Genomic DNA, 13694 nt, shown 5'->3' on the forward strand with positions numbered 1-13694 from the left:
TGAGATATCGTGATACACAATTATGTCCTCTTCATTGATAATAACACTAACATACTAATTCAGATTTCTGTGCACTAGAGTTCTTAATTAAATGAGAAAAGTACTTTTCACTTGTCAATCAATCAGTCAAACTTTTATTTCAGACTCAGGGTCCAGATAAGACAGGACATTCAATATAATAAACTACATACAAAAGCACATTAAAAGTACATAGGCCTACCAATGCCTTACAAAGAGACAGTTGTACCAATGTCTCCACAACTGAGATTAGTAGCGTGTAGTACTTATTTCACACAAAAGTATACAAGACCATGTGGTTCACTAACAAGAACCACGCCAATAACAGTATGAGTTTCGAGGTTTATTGCATGATGGAATGATTGTTAGATTTCAGAAGCTGAAGGGGTAGAGGGATGAAGGGTAGGGATAGAGGGATGAAGGGATGTAGGGGTCGAGGGATGAAGAGTAGGGATAGAGGTAGGGGGATGAAGGGGTCGAGGTAGAGGGATGAAGGGGTCAAGGTAGAGAGATGAAGTGATGTAGGGTCGGGATAGAGGTGGAGGGATGAAAAGGTGTAGGGGTAGAGGGATGAAGGGGTCGAGGTAGAGGGATGTAGGGTCGGGGTAGAGGAATGAAGGGATATAAGGAAAAAAACAAGGAGGGTTGTAGAAGGGAGGTTAGGCGAGCGATGGGAGACCGTTGATGTCCGATCGCTGGTGGGAACTGGGGGAATGGAGAAGGTAGAGTGGGGGCCATCTCTTTGGAATCTCCCCAAAAAGATCCCCAAAAAAATGACAAACTCGGATGCCGGTGGCATTTCTGATGTAGGAGAGGTACCGACGACCAAGAATCGTAAAAATGTGGGCAGGAATTCCTTGGCTCGAAGCGGTGGAGGCGGCGCCAATGCGGAAAGGATGGCCCGAGTAGACTCAGGTGGTATTCCAGATCTGACTAAAATATGGCAAAAGTGGTGGGCAACCCAGGACCGCGTGGCCCCTTTGCCTGTGACAAACAGGAGATCTTGCAGGGAAGTTCATCTGGCCGGACTTGAGCTTGGGCTTGAGTAGTCGCAGATGGGTTCGTACGGACTTGGGTATGAGTCTTTTCGGAGAGGTAGGTGGGCTGGAGTGGACCGTATTGGTTGGTCTTGCGGCATTTGAGGCGGTAGACGACTGTCGGTAGGATGGATGTGATGTCTGATGCGGTAGCGTGACGCGACGGATGGTGGTTTGAGTTCGAGGTGGTGAACTCAGAGCAGCGAAGGAAGCCGGCCAGAACGTGGAATTTAATACTTTGTCCATGAGAACAGATAGCCTGAGCAGAGTTGTGTTGCCAGTGCTTGAAAAATTGGAAAGTTGTGCGTTTAAGCAGACTGATGCAAAGGCGTGTTGCATTGGATGATTGCGTTCTTCGTTTGAGAGAACTGTCCCCTCGGAGAAGTGGGATATGAAGAGACTGTCCGAGCGTCAGAATGGTGAATCGCGGTGGTTTCGCCCATCGTTCAAGCGCCTGGAACTCTGCCGAACGGGAGAGCGCCGGAGAAGGGATGAGGAGGATTAGGTTTGAGGGGTCGGATGCCGAAACCGGGATGTCCCCCCGGGCTGTTGGAAGGCGGGGGCGGACGACTTTGGAGCTGATGGAAAATGGTTATCGAGAGCCGCCGAGAACGTGGATGGCTACATGCAGCCGAGGTTGCTGGCAACGAAGCGTGGTGAGAGAAGGAGGGAGCTACGGGACTTCAGGATAAGGCTGGTTGTCCCGAAGGGTTGAGAAAGAGCCTTTGAGCAAAGGTAAGCGGTTTTAAGATGTTGCTTGTTTTTCGGACATCGTATTGAAGCTGAGTTGAAGTTTGTTGTCGTCGTACGTGGTGTTGAAGCTGAGCCAGAGAGCGTTTGCTCGTCTGTCCTGCATCTTGTTGAAGCTGAGCCAGAGAGCGTTTGCTTGTCTGTTGTGCATCGTGTTAGAGCTGAGCCAGGGAGCGTTTGCTAGTCTGGATGTAGGGTAGGGGTCGAGGTAGAGGGATGTAGGGTAGGGATGGAGCGTTGCTCGTCTGTTGTACGTCGTGTTTGAAGCTGAGTCAGAGAGCATCTGTCGTACGTCATGTGAAAGCAGAGTCGAAGAGGAAGTGAACGGGTTAGTTGTGCTTAAATACATTGTGCACAGGAAATGAGCCTTGTTCTGGGCGTGGTCCCTGTTCCTGAACTAAGTAATCCTTGAGAGGCTTGAACAGCTAAGGATTGCGGAGAAGATGGAGAAATCAGGCCACGATGACGATGGATATTGCAGAGATACCTTCCTATGCCGAAATAAACACTGTAAAAAGGGAGGAGGCACCCCAGACCACCATTTCTTTCTCTGCCCAAAAGGAGAAGTAAGAAGGGGTGAGGAGGAAAGAGTGGAAAAGGCAGCAGAGGTAAAAGCAAGCTAACAGAGGAACAAGAGGAGTTATTGTCTGAACTTTCCCCAGAACTAGCAGAACGGTGCAAAGAAGCTTTCGCCAACAAAACCGCAGTTACAAACAATGCTAAAGACCAGTCAGAGCTTTTAGAGAAAAAGGGGCTGTCTCAACTTCCTGTCATCATGATGCTGATGGAGGTCACTGCAAATGCAGGGCAGAAGATTGGGACTCTGGTTGACCTTGCATCTGACACAAACTACATTACCCATAAGGCTCTGACAGGCTGAAGTTACAAAGTGAGAAGATAACCTTAGTTGTGCACGGGGTTGGTGAAATTACCATGAAGGTGAACACTGAGAGAAATGTCCTCAAAGTCAGAGTCAAAACTCCTCAAGAAACAGAGAGGGCACATGAACTTGTTTGCTACGGCTTGGATGAAATTGCCAAAGTGCACAAAGTAATTGAACCTGAGAAGTTGCAGAAATTCTTCCCAGAGGTCGAGCTTGAGGAATTGAGGAGGCCAGAAGAAGTTGAACTCCTCATTAGCCACCGAGAGGGAAGACTCACTTCGCAGAGGGTGAGAGTTGTAGGAGATCTTGTCTTATGGCAAAGTCCATTGGGTAAGACAATGGGCGGAGCACACCCCGATTTGTTTGAGGAAGTAGAAGCGGCAGCACACAAGTCCAAAACACACTTTGCTCGCTCCATGAGGACAGCTGCTGTCAAGCATGAGGAAATCCTCAGGAGTTCAACACCTGAGGCAGCCCAGTCACAACAGGAGGATGTGGCTCAGGCCGAGTTTACAGCTGCTGGTAACCGCGACTTCCTGGAGTGGTGGAGGTGGGACAGCATCAGAGCTGCATGTGAACCAAGATGTGGAGGATGTCGATGCGGACACTGCCAAGCAGGAGGAAAAGAAATGACCTTGGCAGAGGAGAGGGAGCTTGAGATCATAAAAGAAGGCCTCACCTACATCAGAGAGGAAGCTCACACAAAATCTCCACATTGGGATGCAAGATATCCATGGACTGTAGATCCCACCTCTCTCCCCAACAACAAAGCTGCAGTTCAGGCTACATTCTTGAGGACCATGAGGCAACTGAAGAGAGAACCAGAGTGGCAAGTTGCATATGCAACCCAAATCCATGAGATGGTTGAACGAGGGGCAGCCATAAAACTCACTGAAGAAATCATGAACAAGTGGAAAGGACCAGTGTGGTACGTAAGCCATCTGGTGGCACCATATCCTCATTCAGTGACAACTCCAGTGAGAGTTGTATGGAATAGCAGCCAGAAATTCAAAGGTGTAAGCATGAACAATCTTCTTCTAAAGGGACCAGATGTTCTCAACCCTATCAGAGCTGTACTGCTGAGGTTCAGAGGGGGTGTGCATGCAGCTTTAGGGGACATTAAGAAAATGTACAACTCAGTATGGTTAGAGGAGCGTGAGATGCATTTGCACAGATTCGTTTGGAGGGACAGTCCAGATGAAGAGATAAGTGAATATGCCATCACAAGGGTCAACATCGGAGACAAACCAGCCGGCTGCATTGCACAGGTAGCTATAAGGTTAACAGCAAGCCTGCCCATGTTTGCTCACTTCGAGGATGAACGGCGAGTCCTTGAAGAGGACAGTTATGTGGATGACCTCTTAACCTCCCACAGTGACCTGCAGAAGCTGAACAAATTCACAGCAGGAGTTGAGGAGATCTTGAGAGCTGGAGGATTCTTTCTCAAACCTTGGGTCCGGTCAGGGCAAATTGGGAGGCGAGGCACTGAAGCAGAAGTACTGGAAAGGGAAGTGAAACAAAGTAAAACCTTTATTCTTCCCAATCAAATGAGATATGAAGACAATAAAGCCCTGGGCATTGGGTACCAAGTGGAGGAACACAAACTCTACATGATGACATCAATTAACTTTTCCAAAAGGAAAAAGAAGATGAGAGGTGGCAAGGATCTTCTCAAACAGGAGGTGAGACCTGAGACACCTAACCCGCTGACTAGGAGGGGACTCCTAAGCCAAGTAGCTGGACTGTACAACCCAATTGGCTTAGTTACACCTGCCAAACAGAAAGGGGCAATCCTTGTCAGCAAAGCGTTCCAGGAAGGTCGAGGTGGTAAGCTGACCCACAAAACGTGGGACAAACCTCTTTCAGAAGGCCTCAGAGAAGAAGCCATTCAGCCTTTTGAAGAGTATGTGCAGCTTGGACAGAATAGATTCCAAAGGAGCCTCACACCAGCTGAATGGACAGGTAAACCATGGGGGATCACATTCTCAGACGGGAGTGACAAAACCTATGGAGCTGTGATGTATTTGAGGTGGGAGACAAGTCAAGGAATTGAAGTCCGATTTGTTGAATCGAAAGCCAAGCTTACACCGCTGGATCAAAAGGGAGAAGCAGTCAAAGCTGAGGTCTGTGGAGCTGTCTTTGCAGCCAGGATCAGGAAATATATTGAAAAGCATGGACGAATGGAGATTGAGAGATGGTTCCATCTAGTTGACAGTCAAACAGTCCTGGGGGCCATTCAAAGAGAAAGCTATGGTTACCAGACCTTCTTCGCAAATAGAGTGGGCGAGATCCAGAAGGCTGGACCAGTGCAAGACTGGTGGTGGATACCTGGAGATCTGAACATTGCTGACATCATTACAAGGGGCGGCACTCCTGAAGATCTAAATGAAAATTCCACATGGCAGAATGGACTGGACTTCTTGAAGTGGCCAGTAGAGGAGTGGCCTAAAAAGTCTGCTGGAGAGGTTGCAGCTCATGCCAGGGAGAGTGTAAACAAACTCCAGAGGAAGGCATTCGCAGCTGTATTGACAAGAGCTCAAGCAAAAATGGGCCAGGAAAAGGAAAACCTGCGAGCTCTGCAGGAGAGCCAAACAAGTGAAGTTCAAGAGGAAAAAACTGCATCAAACCCAAGTCCTCCTCTTCCAAGAAGGAAACCTGCTGGCTGGGTAATCAAAAATCTGGTGGAATTGAGGAAGTTCAGTAGCTTGTCTAAACTGGTCAAGGTCATCGGCTGGGTGTGCAGAGCTGCACATATGTGGCTGGAGAAGAAAGGCCAGCCCAGAGGTCAGTCAAAGTGGGAGGCAATGTCACTGAAGGAAAAGACCAAGGGACCTGTGCTAACTGTAGAAGAATGTGAAGATGCACTCAGAGACCTCTTTCTCGCAGCTCAGGAAGGTGTAACTTTTCCAGACACGACTCTAAGCAGATTAGCAGTGTACAAAGATTTGGAATCTGGACTTCTTGTTTGTGGGGGTAGGATTCAGATGTTTGATGATGACAAGACTGCAGTGCCAGTTTTGCCAGATGAAGCATGGGTGTCTACATTGTTGGCACAAGAAGCCCATAACTCAAACCATGAAGGAGTGGCGGGGACCCTTCTCAGAATGAGGAAAAAAGCCTGGGTGATAAAAGGCAGAAGACATGCCAAAAAAATAGTAAACAGCTGTGTGGTCTGCAGGAAAAACAAGGCAAGGCAGTGTCAACAAATCATGAGTGAACCACCAGAGCAAACAGACACAGCTGCACCATTTGAATTCACAACCATGGACCTGTTCGGCACTTATGAAGTGAGGGATGAAGCAAAGAAAAGAGTCAGATGCAAAGTGTGGGGAATTGTGTTCTGTTGCATGGCCTCCAGAGCCATACACACTGATGTGGTGAGTGACCAGTCATCGAAAGGATTCCTGCTGGCTTACCAGAGGTTCACTTCACTGAGGGGATTGTGAAGAATTTAAAGTTAAAAAGCAATGTTAATGTGTTTAATAATCACTCCTAGTGGTGGATATAATGTTATAACATGTTTGTTTGGAAAAGTGTTAAATCATAAAAGTATAATCATTCTATGTATCAAACTATAAAATACAGTTACTGAATGTTTTGAGGGAAAGAGAGAGACCTTTGAGACAGGCTTTTCGGATCCGAAAACAACTGTATGATAATGTGATGAGTTTGGTGAGCTGACTTCAGGAACGTGGGGTGTTAACAGTGGGGGAAGGAGACGTATTGATCAAACAGAGATGTAGATGAAGACAGCCCTAAGAAAACATGGGGGTCGGGTAAACGCAGTTTTATGAGGAGGAGGACAGGTCGGACCAGAGGACACTATTCAGACATTATGCGGATCACTTAGACCAATGGAGAGCATTGTCCGAGGACAGGAGGAGACAATCGGATTCCAGCCAATCACAAAGCTGATAATGGACTTTTGAAAGTAAACTACTGACTTTTGGGTATAAAAACATTGTTCGGAGAGATGTTGTTCAGTTCTTGGCGATCCTCTTTACTGTAAACTGGCGTTTGTAGGCCGGTAGGGGGGGAGAGTCTTTGAACTCGGTTTCGCGATTCCTTACTGTCGACAGTGTAATTCAGTTTGTAATTGTCTTTTTAGCATTTGTGAATTATAAATACTTTTTCATTGTAAGCCGGATCCAGCTGATTTTTTTTAGCGTGACTTCGTTGCTCAAACAACAACGAAAGAGCGAGAGGTCCGCGGCCTCCTGCGAGCAGAGGTCTCACTCCATTACAGGATACCCCAGGAATCTGTGGTCAGACGCTGGCACTAACTTTGTTGAGGCCAAGCCTGCTCTGAAGCAGCTTCACAAATTTTTGGACCAACTGAACAAGTCTGAGCTTGAAGAAAATGCTGCCAAGCATGGAACAGAGTGGTCTTGGCGGATCCACCCTGCAGACTCTCCCCATAGGAATGGGGCAGCTGAGGTAGTTGTCAAGATTGTGAAGCGGACCTTGAGCAACCTTGGTGGAGACGGAGGTTTCACCTGGGGGGAATTCCAAACATTTCTCTTCGTGGCAGCCAACCTCGCAAATGAGAGACCCATCGATGCCAGAACTCAAAGCAGGGAAGAATGTGTGGAGTATATCACCCCCAATTCTCTGTTGCTAGGACGGGCCAGTCCAAAGGGTGACCCAGGAGACTTCAAGTTTGACGGCTACCCATACAAAAGACTCCAAAGTATTCAAGGAGAGGTCAGCAGATTCTGGAAGAAGTGGTGCCAGTTGGCTGGTCCTAATCTGTTTGTAAGAAACAAGTGGCACACCAAGGAGCGAAATGTTGCAGTAGGAGATTTGGTATGGCTGGCTGACCAAAATGCCCTGAGAGGTCAGTACAAGGTGGCTAGAGTGGTCAGTGTCAACGCTGATAGGAAAGGCATCGTAAGGCATGTATATGTGAGAACCTTTCCCAGCTACCCCGTCCCAGTCACGAAGCCAAACAAAGGAGAGATCACAAAAACAAACAAGGAAGGAACCAACAGGCTCTGAACAAAAATCCCTGCAACAATTCTGCATAGGGATGTCAGACGCCTAGTCATCCTACTACATTACATTACATTACATTACAGTCATTTAGCAGACGCTTTTATCCAAAGCATCTTACAATAAGTGCATTCAACATTGGTAATCAAAAGAACTACTCGTCACCAGAAGTCATAAGTACATTTCCTTTTCCAAACAAGCATCTAAGAGCATGAAGCAGAGCATAACTCAGAGCCAAAGTACAGTGCAGAAACAAGAAAAACAGTTAGTGCTATAAGTAATACGAATACAATAAGTGCAACAAGCTAGTATGAAAACAATAAGCACTAAGTGGAAGGCTCAGGGTAGCACTTCCTGAAGAGGTGGGTTTTCAGCCTGCGCCGAAAGATGGGCAGCGACTCCGCTGTCCTGACGTCAGTGGGAAGTTCATTCCACCACTGTGGGGCCAGGACAGAAAACAGCCGTGACCGGGTCGATCGGCCGCCAGGACCTCTGAGCGATGGGGCAACCAATCACCCCGAGGCAGCAGAGCGAAGTGGTCGGGCGGGGGTGTAAGGCTTGACCGTGGCCTGGAGATAGGAAGGAGCTGTTCCTTTCACTGCCCTGTAGGCTAGCACCAGAGTCTTAAACTGGATGCGAGCTCTTACAGGTAGCCAGTGTAGAGAACGGAGAAAGGAAGTTGTGTGGGAGAACTTGGGGCGATTGAACACCAGGCAAGCTGCAGCTTTCTGGACAAGCTCCAGAGGTCTGATGGCTGACGCCGGGGCTCCGGCGAGTAGTGAGTTGCAGTAGTCCAGGCGGGAGATGACAAGAGCCTGGATGAGAACCTGCGCCGTCTCGTCAGTCAGGAAGGGACGAATCCTTCTGATGTTGTAGAGCAGGAATCTGCAGGAGCGTGTAACGGATGAAATGTTATGATGAAATAACAGTTGGTCATCCAGGGTCACACCCAGGTTCCTCGCAGTCCGAGTTGGCGTCACCACGGTATCATCAATGGTGATGGACAGGTCCTGGTGCGGGCAACCCTTCCCCGGGAGGAACAGTAGCTCAGTTTTGTCTAGGTTGAGCTTGAGGTGGTGTGTCGTCATCCACTTCGAGATGTCAGCCAAACACGCAGCGATGCGCGTCTCCACTTGGGTGTCACCGGGGGGAAATGACAAGACCAGCTGGGTGTCATCGGCATAACAATGGTAGGAGAAGTCATGTGAGCGAATAACAGAACCCAGAGATGTTGTGTAGAGCGAGAAGAGAAGGGGGCCCAGGACTGACCCTTGCGGAACCCCCGTAGTCAGCATGCGTGGTTCCGACACGGCCCCCCTCCAGGTCACCTGGTAGGATTGACCCGTCAGGTAGGATGCAAACAGGGAGAGTGCAGAGCCTGAGACGCCCATCCCCTCGAGGGATGAGAGGAGGATTTGATGGTTCACAGTGTCAAACGCCGCAGACAAGTCCAGGAGAATCAGGACAGAGGAGAGAGAGTTAGCTCTCGCGGCGTGAAGCGACTCTGTCACCACAAGGAGGGCCGTCTCTGTCGAGTGACCCACTTTGAACCCGGACTGGTGGGGGTCCAAAAGGCTGTTTTGGTGGAGATAGGAAGACAGTTGGTTAAAGACAGCACGTTCAAGTGTTTTGGATAGAAAGGGTAGAAGAGAAACCGGTCTGAAGTTCTTGACATCAGAGGGGTCAAGTGATGGTTTCTTCAGAAGGGGGGTGACTCTGGCGGCCTTGAAGGCCGTGGGAAAGCATCCTGAAACAAGAGATGTGTTGATGAGGTGGGTGAGGAAAGGAAGGAGTTCAGTCGCACTATCCATTAAAGAACAACCAGAGGCTTGAAAGACTGGTGTGACATCCCTGGGTTTAAAAAACCAGGAGCTCAAATGGGAGGTGTTGAGACAAAACGGTGGAACTCCCTGGAATTTTGCCATTTTTCAAGTTTAATTTCAGTTCCTCATCAGATCAGCTCACTTGACTTTGCCTAAAAGACTGCAAGTCCCATAATTCACCACCAGCAGGGCAGTGCAGGCTGCTCATTACTTTGAGTTGGAACACCTGCAATTGGAAGGTCTCTCTCAGCAAACATTTCAGCAGAGAGAGAGAGCCAAGGAAGGATTCAACTCATGGTACAACCAAAGAAGCCACTGGTACTGCAACAATACTTTTGTTGTAGTGATTGTTTGGTATTGGGAGTGGTTCTAAAGTCATTGATGGTGGGATGTATTGTTTGATGAATTTTACAGTGGTAAAATGCCAGCATGCATATCGGTTTGCTGAATGCGTGTGAGTTTGGCTTTTTGTTTGAGTGTACTTGGTTGATAGTTCAATTTGTATTGATAGTTTGATGTGCTTTCTTGAAACACCAGTGCTGCATACTGTTTGCATTAATTTGTTGGATTGAAATTGTTTGAAGTTTATTTACATTTCTGTATAACTTTAGCTTTTTGTGTTTTGAAGGTTTTCAACCTGATGGACCAACCAGTCAACAAATAAGGAAAAAATAAATATTGAACTTTGTTGGAAAGAGTTGTTCCGTGCGTCCTTTGGGGTTCATGTACCAGGCCATTTCAAGTTGGGCAAGAGTTGAACAAACACCTAGGAACTTGACAGTATGACAACAGCAAATCAATCAACTCTGCTGATCCCCTGCACTATTTCAGAGTATTGACTGTGGTAAACAATTGGCCATTCGCTAAGTCCCCGCCCCTCGAACGCAGACTAAAATAGAACTCACCAGAACCGCCTTGGTTTATCTTTCCACTTTTTCAACAATCACCAAATCTGGTTTTGACGAAAAATACCCTAAATTCACTGCCTTGGGTGTGAATATTTCTTCAGGGAGTGCAGTTAGTGACAGTGTGGGCTCCGTGCTAGCTCTGACAGCTCGACTGATCAGCTAACAAAGGGGCGCCGCTGAGCAAAAACTGAATTGCTGTCTGCAGGTTAATGGACACCATGAAAAACACATTGGGCCACAGAACCACAGCGGTGGCTCTTCAGTTGGGGCTGCTCTACAACCCATCAGAGGCCCTGAAGATAGGACTGGTGGACCAGCTGGTACCTGAAGACCAGATCCTCACCACAGCCAAGCAGACCATGACCAAGTGGTTGGCTATTCCAGGTATATTGGCACCTTTCATGCATGACCAGTGAACTTGCCAGTCTAGCTACATTTTTGTACTCTTCCACTTGTGGTACTTTAGCTTCAGTGTGCGTAGTCACATGTAAGACTAAGTTGTTACTACCTATTGATGCTACCAATAAAAGTACCACCGCCAGCATTAATGTAGGGGTAAAAAAAACAGAGACTTCACTTCACCTTTGGAATCGCTGCGCTAATTGTTCATCTGTCCACTTCACAGACCACGCCAGAGCGATCACCAAGTCCATGATGAGGGAGCCAACCATCGACAATCTGACGTCCAACAGAGAGGCTGGCATCAAACACTTTATCAACATCATCACCAAATGCCCAGAAGTCGCTGGGCATGTATATGGAGATGCTTAAAAAGAGAAGGGGCTAGAGGAGAGAGCGGAAACTTATAGGAACACTAAGGTCCCTAAATTAAAACCACGTATCATTTATAAGAGGAATCTTAAACATTTTAATGAACAAGGGTTTTATCATGATTTGTTTAATTTTAAAATTCGGATCATTTAAAATTTAAATGATCCGAGGAGATTTTGGAAAACTATAAAATCCCTCTGTGAGCAAGAACTCACAAGCTTTACCTGCTTTTATTATGAAGGATTCTGTCGCTGTTCATGACAAAATGGAGGTACTGAATTGTTTTAACAAACACTTCATATATTCTGGTTCTCTGTTTGACTCTTGTTGTCCAAGGTCTGTGAAACCCTGTACTGGTGTTCCAGTTTATACTGGTCAGCCTTTTAATTTTACCCCATTTTCTGTGCAGGAAGTTCATCAAGCCCTAAAAAGCTTAGATAATAGGAAATCTTCAGGGCCTGATTGTATAGACCTTTACTTTTTGAAATTGGCTGCTGATTTTGTTGCAGAGCCACTTGCATATCTTTTTAATCTGCAATGAAAAATAACGAAATACCAATGAAATGGAAATCTGCCTTTGTTCACCCACTGTTTAAAGGTGGTGACCCAGCTAGTTAAATAATTATAGGCCAGTATCTAATTTATCTGTACTTTATCTGTACTTCTTGAAGCTCTTGTGAGCAAACAACTTAAGGAGTTCTTATACACCAATGCCATTTTATCAACCGAACAGTCAGGCTTTAGGAAAAACATAGCACTATTACAGCTGCACTGAAAGTGGTAAATGACATTTCTGTTGCTCTTGACAAGAAGCAACATTGTGCGTCACTATTTATTGATCTGTCTAAAGCATTTGACACAGTTGACCATGATGTTTTAAGGCTAAGGCTCCTCAACTCGGGGCTCTCGGAGCAAACGGTTGCTTGGTTCACGAGCTACCTTGAGAATAGGTCTTAGTGCATCAGATATGAGGGTCTATCCTCTGATATTGCAACCGTCTATAAAGGTGTGCCACAAGGCTCTGTATTACGTCCACTTTTATTTACGGTTTATATAAATAATCTGGGCCAAAATGTGGTGGACGCTAACTTTCACTTTTATGCTGACGACACTGTGATATATTGCTGTGCGTCAACTCTTGTGCAGGCAATTGATCTCTTGCAAAATGCTTTCAATGTTGTTCAAAATACCCTTTATCAACTGAAACTGGTTCTAAATACAGGTAAGACAAAACTTATGTTTTAAAACTATCGGAGTAGGCCACAGAATATCCCTTTGGTGGTCACTCTTGAAGGAAGTGAAATAGAAGTTGTTCACTCTTATAAATATCTGGGTATTTTGATTGATGACTCCCTCACTTTTCAGCCACATGTGCAGTTCCTGGTGAAAAAGTTGAGGTTAAAACTGGGTTTTTATTTTCAAAATAAGCTGTGCTTTTCAACTAAAGTAAAAAAGCGACTAGTTGCTGCTACTTTTTTACCTGCGTTGGACTATGGTGATCTTCTTTATAAGCATACCTCTGCTAACTGTCTTCGTATGGTAGACACAGCTTACCATGGTTCACTGCAGTTCATTACCAATTGTAAAGCTCTGACTCACCACTGTGAGTTATACTCTCGGGTAGGATGGCCCTCTTTGGCCACCCGTAGGCTCTGTCATTGGTACACCTTCATTTATAAGGCAATCCTTGGTCTGCTCCCAAACTACCTGTGTGTCTTCATCATGCTGAAACGTGTCAGACAATACTCCTTGTGTTCTCAGGACTTCTTTATGCTCACTATCCCAAATTCCAGAACGGAAATGGATAAAAGGGCTTTTGTGCACCCTCATCGTGGAATATGTTGCGGAATGATTTAAAACTCAAAGAACTGATATCACTTACTGCTTTTAAATCTAAAATTAAAGAAATACAGGCAGGTTCCCAAAAATGTAAATGTTTTTAAATGAACTCAGATTCGTCATTGTCTCTTAACTTTTAGTTTCTTTTAACTTGTCTTGTTCTGTATTTTCTGTCTGTAACTATGTGTTTCTGATGTTGCTGCCTGTCTTGGCCAGGTCTCCCTTGAAAAAGAGATTTTTAATCTCAATGGGATTTTCCTGGTTAAATAAAGGTTTAAATTTTATTAAATTAATTTTATTTTGAGATGTATTCAGTAAGCTAGTTAGCCGGACATGCTAACATTTTAAGTTTATGACGAAGCAGATAAACACAATTCCATGTGTTACACTTTTTGCTCATTCTTTTCTTTTTGAAAAGCTAAATTCACTGCTTTGGTTTGTACAGAAATCCAAAACTTCACAAACATACCATGCTGGGTTACGGTTGCTGAACTGTGATTGGACATTTGCTTTTTTGGGGGCGGGCTTTAGTGAACAGTCAGTTATTGCCACGAACCGGTGGTCTCCAAGTGCCTAGCATTACTGTACCTTCAAGAACCATAACTAATGAAAGTGACCTTGGGTGCATTTTAACAGTCCACAGTGGGCGATGCCTTTGTGACAGATTTCTCAA

The sequence above is a fragment of the Cebidichthys violaceus genome, unplaced genomic scaffold (assembly GCF_023349555.1).
Source record: "Cebidichthys violaceus isolate CVI_PGR_0920_01 unplaced genomic scaffold, fCebVio1.0.p SCAF_75, whole genome shotgun sequence".
Taxonomy (NCBI): domain Eukaryota; kingdom Metazoa; phylum Chordata; class Actinopteri; order Perciformes; family Stichaeidae; genus Cebidichthys; species Cebidichthys violaceus.